The sequence below is a fragment of the Panthera tigris genome, chromosome B1 (assembly GCF_018350195.1).
Source record: "Panthera tigris isolate Pti1 chromosome B1, P.tigris_Pti1_mat1.1, whole genome shotgun sequence".
In the NCBI taxonomy this organism is placed as follows: Eukaryota; Metazoa; Chordata; class Mammalia; order Carnivora; family Felidae; genus Panthera; species Panthera tigris.
The window spans coordinates 139,919,480-139,928,678 of record NC_056663.1 but is presented as its reverse complement, the minus strand read 5'-3'; positions in this window follow the sequence as shown (position 1 = coordinate 139,928,678).

The window sequence follows — 9,199 nt, the reverse complement described above, 5'->3', positions numbered from 1 at the left end:
TGGCATTAGAGAGGGATGGCGGGGGTGGGGGAGAGAGAGAGAGGGAGAGAGAGAAAGTGCATACACTCCTAGAATTCAGGATTAAAACTGCTTTCAGACTGTCAAACTGATTTATATGTTAACCATTGAGCAGCTGAAGTGGCAAGTAAATAGAATTTTAATATACTAGCATCTTCCCCTAATTTTGCCCTTTGCAGATTCTAATTCGGCAAATTGTTCAAGTTTTGAATTACACTCAGTGTACCTCCTGTTGACTTTGAATTGGATTCTGTATTTTGGGCTTTATTTTTTATTTCAGGCTCAAAACAAGGAGGTAAGATTGAGATTACTTGCCTTTTAGACTTCACATCTATTTTTTAAGAAGAAAGCCAGTCACTGCTATAAGGACCCTCACTTAGTAAGCAGCAGGCTTACCTGAGAAGATGATGTGACAATAAAAAGGGTACTGGTGTGGAAATCTCTCTTCTCTTAGCAGCTTTCAGTAGGTCAGCAAATGTGACTTGTTGGCTGTTTTCTTGTTTTTTTATTGACAATTCATTACAAAATGAGGTAGGTTATTTTTTGTTCTGACTGGATTAGCAAAAACAGAAAAGTAATTAATACATAAAGTACCAAATATGAAATATTACTCTGCACAGAGGCATTTCACACTTCATTGATTTCATGAGTAGGCCAGAGGTGCCAGAACAATAATTAATATGTTGTAAGGGAAAAATTATTATGCAAGGTCAGCAGCGTTTGAAGACTTTACAAAGAAGAAGCATTAAAAAATATTCTGAAACTGTGTCTTAAATAGGGCTTAAAATTGGGTTTTAAATGGATATTTGAAGAAATATCTGTTTTTTTCTATGAGAAATTAGTATGGGTTTTTCATTTATCCCTGAGAGTATGCCTCTTTTGCAAGCATAGAATAAATCAATACACTGGCATTTGGGGGAAATCTGAATAAATATGTGTGGGTATGTATAGACTAATGGATATCATTGTTTACATTTCCAAATTTTCAATGAAATCAAAAAAATTAAAACTAAAGGAAATTCACTTATATTATTTTTAAATTACTAACCAATACATGTTTTGCAAAAAATAACAATCTCAGAGAAGAAAAAAATAAAAACACCAACATCAAATCAGCCGTAATCCTACTGTGCTGATACAAACATGTTACTATTTTGGTGTGTATCCTGCCAATATTTTTTCTCAAAGAAATACATAATTTTTAATGGGATATTGTAATGTTGTTTTTTGGTGTGCTTTTTTTCACTTACTGTATGATTATTCCATTGTGTCATTCAGTATTTTTCTCCAGTATTGTTGGTGGCTACATAATGCCTCACTGAATATAACATAATGTATTTAAGCAGTCTTCTGTGGATGGCCACACAATTGTTTCCAATTCCTAACAAATTGCAGTGAGCATCCTTAGAGCTGTATCCTGATCAAGACTTTGGACACATCTCTGGAAATGGAGTTTTGATTGCTTCACAGGTATTGCCAAATTTTCCTCCATAAAGGTCATCTCAGTTTGCCCCCAACACGACATCTGTTTCAAATTCATTGTCAGTTGTGATTTTTATTTGTTTCTTTTTATTTTATTTTATTTTATTTTATTTTATTTTATTTTAATTTAATTTTCTTATTTTTATGAATATAATTTATTGTCAAATGGCTTACATACCACACCCAGTGCTCATCCCAACAAGTTCCCTCCTCAATACCCATCAACCATTTTCCCTCCCCCCATCTACCCTTAGTTTGTTCTCTGTATTTAAGAGTGTCTTGTGATTTTAAAGCTCTTCTTTACTGTTATATAGTAAGTAATGGATTTTCCAGGATTAATTGAAGATGACTGAGAGAACAACATCTCTTGAAAAAATTTTAGAAGCAAAATATTCCCAGCAATTATCTTAAGACCAAAATAAGTAGGATCCTTTAATATCACATTTTTAATCCCAAATTGAAAACTACTGATAGCTCTCGTTTACTGAGTGCTTACCATGTATCAATGGTAATAACCTGGCAACAATTCTATGTGATTTACATCTATTACCTTATAGTTTATCCTCACAATTACCTGTGAGGTAAGTTTATTACGCTCCTTTTAAAACAAGGAAGCCAAAGTTCAGGCCATTTATAAACACTTGCCTAAGCTCACACAGCTCGTTGGTGGGAAGCTGGTATGTGAATGCAGAGAGGCCTAATTCAAAAGATCGTATTTCAGCTACTGTAAAAAATAGGAAAGATTTTAACCTGGTGATTCCGAAAATACCGTACCTTCAAATAGCACACATTGTAGCTTATTCGTATATTTACAACAACTATCTTTCTTCTCAATCTATTGTCATTTTGCTATCATGATTGAAGGTGTCTGCTTAGATTGTCTATATATTTCTACCACCTGGACATGTGCTAAGAAACAGTGGGTCTCATTTCTCAAACATGACGTGCTGGGAAGGCTGGCGCGAGGTTGGCAGAAGTTCTCATCCTTTCTTAATGCACATGGCTCTCTGGTGTGGGAAGCTACCACTGGTCCTCCAATTATCTCTCCTCCGCTCACACACTGGAGTTCCTATGATAGTGTGACTTTTTTTTTTTTTTAAGTATATTCATTTTTGAGAGAGGGAGAGAGAGCAGGGGAAGGGCAGAGAGAGATGGGGGAGAGAGAATCCCAAGCAGGCTCCACACTGTCAGTGCAGAGCCCGACATGGGGCTTTATTCCACAACCCTGGGATTGTGACCTGAGCTGAGTCTCACACTCAACTGACTGAGCCACGCAGGTGCCCCAATAGTGTGACTTTCTTGTTGGCCTCCTTTCTGTGGGTGAATCTGAGATGATACCAAAAGAAAGAAAAAGCTGGAAAGCTGGGAGTAGGGGCAATCTTGAGTCTTCCTTAGGAAACTTTCCTTGGCACAAAAACATTGTTCTGAAATTGGACCAGTGGGGAGTGGCCTTTCTGAGAGGCTGGCTCTCTGGTGACACAGTTTCGGGAGGGTTAGGATGGGGAGACAGGAAGAAGTTATTATGTTCCAGACAATATTCAACCCCAGATATAGTGGGAGTTCATAAAGGGAAAAGAAGAAAGTACCCTCTATTCTGGATATGGAGCTCAACAAAGTAACATAATTAGGACCAGAAATTGCCCTGTTGTGGCATTCCAAATGCATACTTGTGCCTCTGTCCTACTCATTATGAATCTTTATCCTTTCCTCTCCCTCTGCTCCCTCTCTCATCAGCAGGCTAAAGAGAGGATATATCTCTAGCTTAAGCTTGGGGCTTTTTGGCACGAAGCTTGATTGTCTCGGTTTCCTCTTGGCAGATTTAAATTGTTAGAGAAATGAAACTCGTTTGAAAACAGTAGGCCCTGGCAGGCACTCTCCCAGGCATTGCCCAGGACTCCAGGAACAGTTGTCAACTTGCATGGCATTTGTCTAGGTTGGGTTTGATCTCACTCTCAGATCCCATATGGTAAGAAATAATTCAATTTTAAAGTTTTGTGTGTTTTATGGTTGTGGGGATTGAGGTCAGAAGAGGGAGAGAGGTTGCTGCATATGGAGTTTGCAAATTTTTTTTATATTGAAACTGAAACTTAATGAAGACGGGATTGATTAAGGGAAAAAAATTCTCTTATTTGCATGAACATGAGACAAAACTTAACAGGATGTTTTCTGTGTTCGCTGAATATAAATCTTTATTTGGTTATGATGCCCTTAATTGTAAGGTATTTCTACCATTGTGGAAAGATACTAATACTGACAACCAGTATGCATATATGGTAGTTTACAGATTAAAGACACATTCATGGTCCTCTCTTAAAAAAAATTCATACATAAATGAAGAAACAAAAGAAAATAGTACCATTTCTAGTAGATTCAGTTCTAATATAATCAGTAACCCAAGTGTTTGGTTTCTTTTATAAGAGCATATGCAGCACTATATAAAGAATCTAGTGGTAGGTAATCATATGCTCAGTGGTACTGGTGGGATATTTTCAGCCAATTTACAAGTTTTTCTTTAGAATTATAATAGAACAGAATAATAGCAGATAGTTGGAGTAAAAACACCCCCGAAATACTGGGGATAAGTTTATAGATATGCACAACTTTTAGAACCAATTTCTAGTGAAACCAATACTGCTATTTGATCATGTAATTACAAATTTCATCTTCCTTCCTCTGTCTTCATACAACCATGTGGGAAAAGACATGAACAGTTAACAGCTGGAGCTGTGAACACAGAATGGATTTCAGAGCAACTAAATGTGTATGCTACTCCAAAGAACATTTTAGGCATCGTAAATAGCCAGTGTTTTAAACCACTAAATCCCTTGTCTACTTCCTCTCTTTAGTATGGCCACTCTATCACCATTATTCCTCTTTGACACACAGTTTCTTCTTCCCATTTCAGAGTCTCAAAGGGGCAAACACTAGGTCCATTTCATAGACTCAATTTAATGTAGACTAATTATGCACAGCGATAGGCGCAAAACTACCAGTGAAAACTTTCTATACTTGGTGGTTCACGGAATTAACATAAGTTATCAAATGACACCTCACTCCTGATTTTCGACCTGGATTTATTCTTTACATATCCAACCATCAGTTAGCCCAGGTTCAGTGGAAGCTACAGCAGAGTAGACTGTGGGGTAGAGGACCAATCTGATTAAATCTAACAATTTGTACATCTGTGTCTGACTTTCATCACTTCTTATGATTGTACATAAAGTACCTGCTGTTGAATGGGGGATTAAGCCCATTCCAATTATTGATGCTTTTTAACTTTACAGATGTCAAAGGAATTCCTTCAAACCTGTTCATTTCCAGAGCAAGGCTTTTCCAGATGGGAATTAGAAAGCAAGATTTGATAAAATCTGCTTCTCTATTACTCAATACAAAGGAATATTACAGTAGCACTCTTGTTTCTGCTAATCCATTCATTTCAGGTTTGATTTACTTTTTTTGCCTTGATTTAAAATCCATGTGGCTTTATAGGATTTATATTGCTATATTCAGGTTTTGAATGAATCACAGGGTATGCATTTTAATATGATTTGTCTGATTCCAAAGCCAGGATTAACCTGTTGTTTTTTTATTAAAAAGATTTTATGTTTAGATTTTAGAGGAAGAGTGCTAAATTTCTCTGGTTATTTATAAATAGACAAGAGAAATTATATTTGTTGGCCATAGTGATGGAAGAAAGAAGAAAAGGGAAGCATAATTTTACAGAGGATTTTAAATATTAATAATATCAACTATTACTTAAATAAGAGTGAAAGTTTCCTTAGCACCAAGCTCTCTATTCCCTGTGTTAACACCTTGCAAAGTTACGACTACTGAAGCAGACCTCATTTGAATCATAGTAAAGGGAAATATTGGTGACTGGTTAGGTCATAAAAATTGGATATTAAAAAAACAGTTACGTTAGTGCTTAAAAATCAGGAGACACTCTTTTCTCCTGTGGTGCTTTTATTTTTAATTTTTGGCTCTGCTAAAGTGCTTCTGGGAATAGGAAGATATAGTAAGTGTTCCTGATATTATTTTATGGAACAATAATATTGTAATAGCAACACCTTAAAGGTGCTTAGAATGTGACAGGCGGTGTTCTAAATCCTTTACATATAATCAGCTCAGTTAATCCTCACAGCAGCCTCATGAGCTTGATACCATTATTTCCCTGATGTAGATAAGGAAACTAAGGCACAGAGAGGTGAAGAAGATTGTTCAAGCATGTATGACTGGTGAGTGACAGAACCGCCTAAGCCTGGGAAATCAGGCTCCAGCCCATGCTTTCAACCACTATGTTAATTATGCTGATGTGGTCATACCACTAGTTTCTGGTCTACCCAAAAAGTATGTAAAATAAATTAAGCTCGGCCTAATGAGAATATGGTAAAGAACAAATGAGAAACTGAATAATCAACTCGTACATTTTTGTTTCCTCCTTTTTAATGTAGAAATTCCAGTTACGTGTTCCACATTTGTAGATTTTAAAAACAGCTCATGTGCCAAGTCACTAAGGATTTAGCCTGTGACCTATAAGCTCTTTGGACTTATTTCCATGTAGTTTCCCTTCGGTCTCACCCTACACTTGGGGAACAGAGATACAGAGTAAAGAGGAATTTAGCTGTGAAAACTCAACTCAAACAATTGATCGATGTTTGTGGAAGGCAGATACTGATTTTTCTAAGTTGGTGATGGAGGAAGGATTGAAGTTTTTATATATGTGTAGATATGTAGATATATGTATAGATAGATAGATGATAGATAGACTAAATAAAGGTAGAGACAATGCACACCAAATTGAATTTTGGCAAGCTGAAAAAAGGAATGTTTACAAACGTGTCTAAATGCAAACTAGCAAGTAACATAACCATTGTTTGTTCAAATAAATGTCACTTAGGGGCGCCTGGGTGGCTCAGTTGGTTAAGCGGCCGACTTCGGCTCAGGTCATGATCTCACGGTCTGTGAGTTCGAGCCCCGCGTCGGGCTCTGTGCTGACAGCTCAGAGCCTGGAACCTGTTTCGGATTCTGTGTCTCCCTCTCTCTGACCCTCCCCCGTTCATGCTCGGTCTCTCTCTGTCTCAAAAATAAATAAACGTTAAAAAAAAAATTTTTTAAAAACAAATAAATGTCACTTAATCTTTGAAATTTCTGCTATTTACAGGCAAGCCTCATTTTATTGTTCTCTGCAGATATTAATTTTTTTATAAATTGAAGGTCTGTGGCAACCCTGCATCCATCAAGCCTGTTGGTACCATTTTTTTCCAACAGTGTTTGCTTACTTCATGCCTCTATGTCACATCTTGGTAATTCTTGCAATACTTCAAACTTTTCCATTATTATTATCTTTGCTATGGTGATCAGTAATTAGTTATCATTGATGTTACTATTGCAATTGTATTGGGGCACCATGAACTGAGTCAATGAACTGAGTCAATGTAAGACAGTGAACTTAATCGATAAATGTGTGTGTTTTGATTGCTCTACTGACCTGCTATTCCCCAGTATCTCTCCCTCGCTATTCCCTGAGATACAATGACATTAGGCCATTTAATTACCCTACAATGGCCTCTAAGTACTGAGTGAAAAGAAGTGTTGCAAGTTTCTCACTTTAAATAAAAAAAAAAACAACTAGAAATGACTAAGCTTTGTTAAGAAGGCACATCAAAAGTTGAGATAAGCTAAAAGCTAGGTGCCTTGTGCCAAACAGCTAAGTTGTGAATGCAAAGGAAAAGTTCTCGGAAGTTAAAAGTGCTACTCCAGTGAACACATAAATGATAAGAAATAAAACAGCTTTGTTGCTGATGTGGAGAAAGGTTTGGTGGTCTGGATAGGAGGTCAAACCAGCTACAACATTCCCTTAACCCAAAGCCTGATCCAGAGCAAGGTCCTAACCCTCTTCAATTCTCTGAGGCTGAGAGAGGTGAGGAAGCTGCAGAAGACAAGTTTGAAGCTGGCAGAGATTTGTTCATGAGGTTTCAGAAAAGAAGCCATCTCCACAGTATAAAAGTGCAAAGTGAGACAGCAAGCCCTGATGGAGAAGTTGCAGCAAGTCATCTAGAAGATCTAGCTAAGATAATTGATGAAGGTAGCTACATTAAACATGTTTTCAATATAGAAAAAAACAGCCTTGTATCAGAGGAAGATGCCATCTAGGACTTTTATAGCTGGAGGGAGAAGTCAATGCCTGGCTTCAAAGCTTAAGAGGACAGGCTGACTCTTGTTAGGGGCTAATCCAGGTGGTGACTTTAAGTTCAAGGCAATGCTTGTGTCCCATTCTGAAAATCCTAGGACCCTTAAGAATTAGTCTAAATCTACTTTGCCTGTGCTTTATAAATGGAACAACAAAGCCATGGTTTACTGAATGTTTAAGCCCCTTGTTGATACCTATTGCTCAGACAGAAAGATTCCTTTCAAAATACTACTTCTCATTGACAAGGCACCTGGTTACCCAAGAGCCCTGATGGAGATATATAGTGAGATTAATGTTGTTTTCATGCCTGCTAATGTAATGTTCATTCTTCAGCCCATGGATCAAAGAGTACTTTGACTTTCAAGTCTTATTATTTAAGAAATACATTTTGTGGGGCACCTGGGTGGCTCAGTCATGACTAGCTCAGGTCATGATCTCATGGTTCATGGGTTCAAGCCCCACATTGGGCTTCCTGCTCTCAGCCTTTCAGCACAGAGTCCTCTTAGGATCGATCCTCTGTCCCCCTCTCTCTCTGCCCTTCTCCCACTTGCTCTCTCTCTCTCTCTCTCAAAAAGTAAATAAAATGTTGAAAAAAAGAAATATATTTTGCATGGCTAAAGATGCCAAAGATTCTCTGCTGAATCTAAGCAAAATAAATTGAAAACTTTCTGTACAGGATTCACCATTCTAGATGTCATCAAGAACATTTTTGGCTCATGGGAAGAGGTCAAACTATCAACATGAACAGGAGTCTGGAAGAGGTTGATTTCAACCCTTATGGATGACTTTGAGGGGTTCAAGACTTCAATGGAGGAAGTAACTGCAGGTATGGTAGAAATAGCAAGAGAGCTAGAATTAGAAAGGGGATCTTGGAATCTGAAGATGTGACTGAACTGCTGCAGTCTCATGATAAAACTTTTTTTTTTTTTTTTTAAGTAGGCTCACACCAAGTGCAGAGCCTGATGCAGGGCTTTATCTCATGACCTGAGGTCATGTCCCGAGCTGAGATGAAGAGTCAGACGCTTAACCAACTGAGCCACCCAGGCACCCCATCATTAAAATTTTTAACAGATGAGGAGTTGCTTCTTACGGATGAGCAAAGAAAATGGTTTCTTGAGATGGAATCTACTCCTGGTGAAGGTGCTGTGAAGACTGTTGAAATGACAACAAAAGATTTAGAACATTGCATAAATTTAGTTGATAAAGCAACAGCAGGGTTTGAGAGGATTGACTCCAGTTTTGAAAGAAGTTCTAATGTGGGCACAATGCTTTCAAACAGTATCATATGCTCCAGAGAAATTGTTCATGAAAGGAAGAGTCAATCAATGCAGTATTTTAAGAAATTTCCACAGCTCTCTTCAACAAATAGTGTTTGGGAAACTGGACAGCTACATGCAAAAGAATGAAATTGAACCACTTTCCTATGCCACACATAAAAATAGATTAAGTATCTACATGTGAGACCTAAAAACATAAAAATACTAGAAGAGAGTACAAGCAGTAATGTCT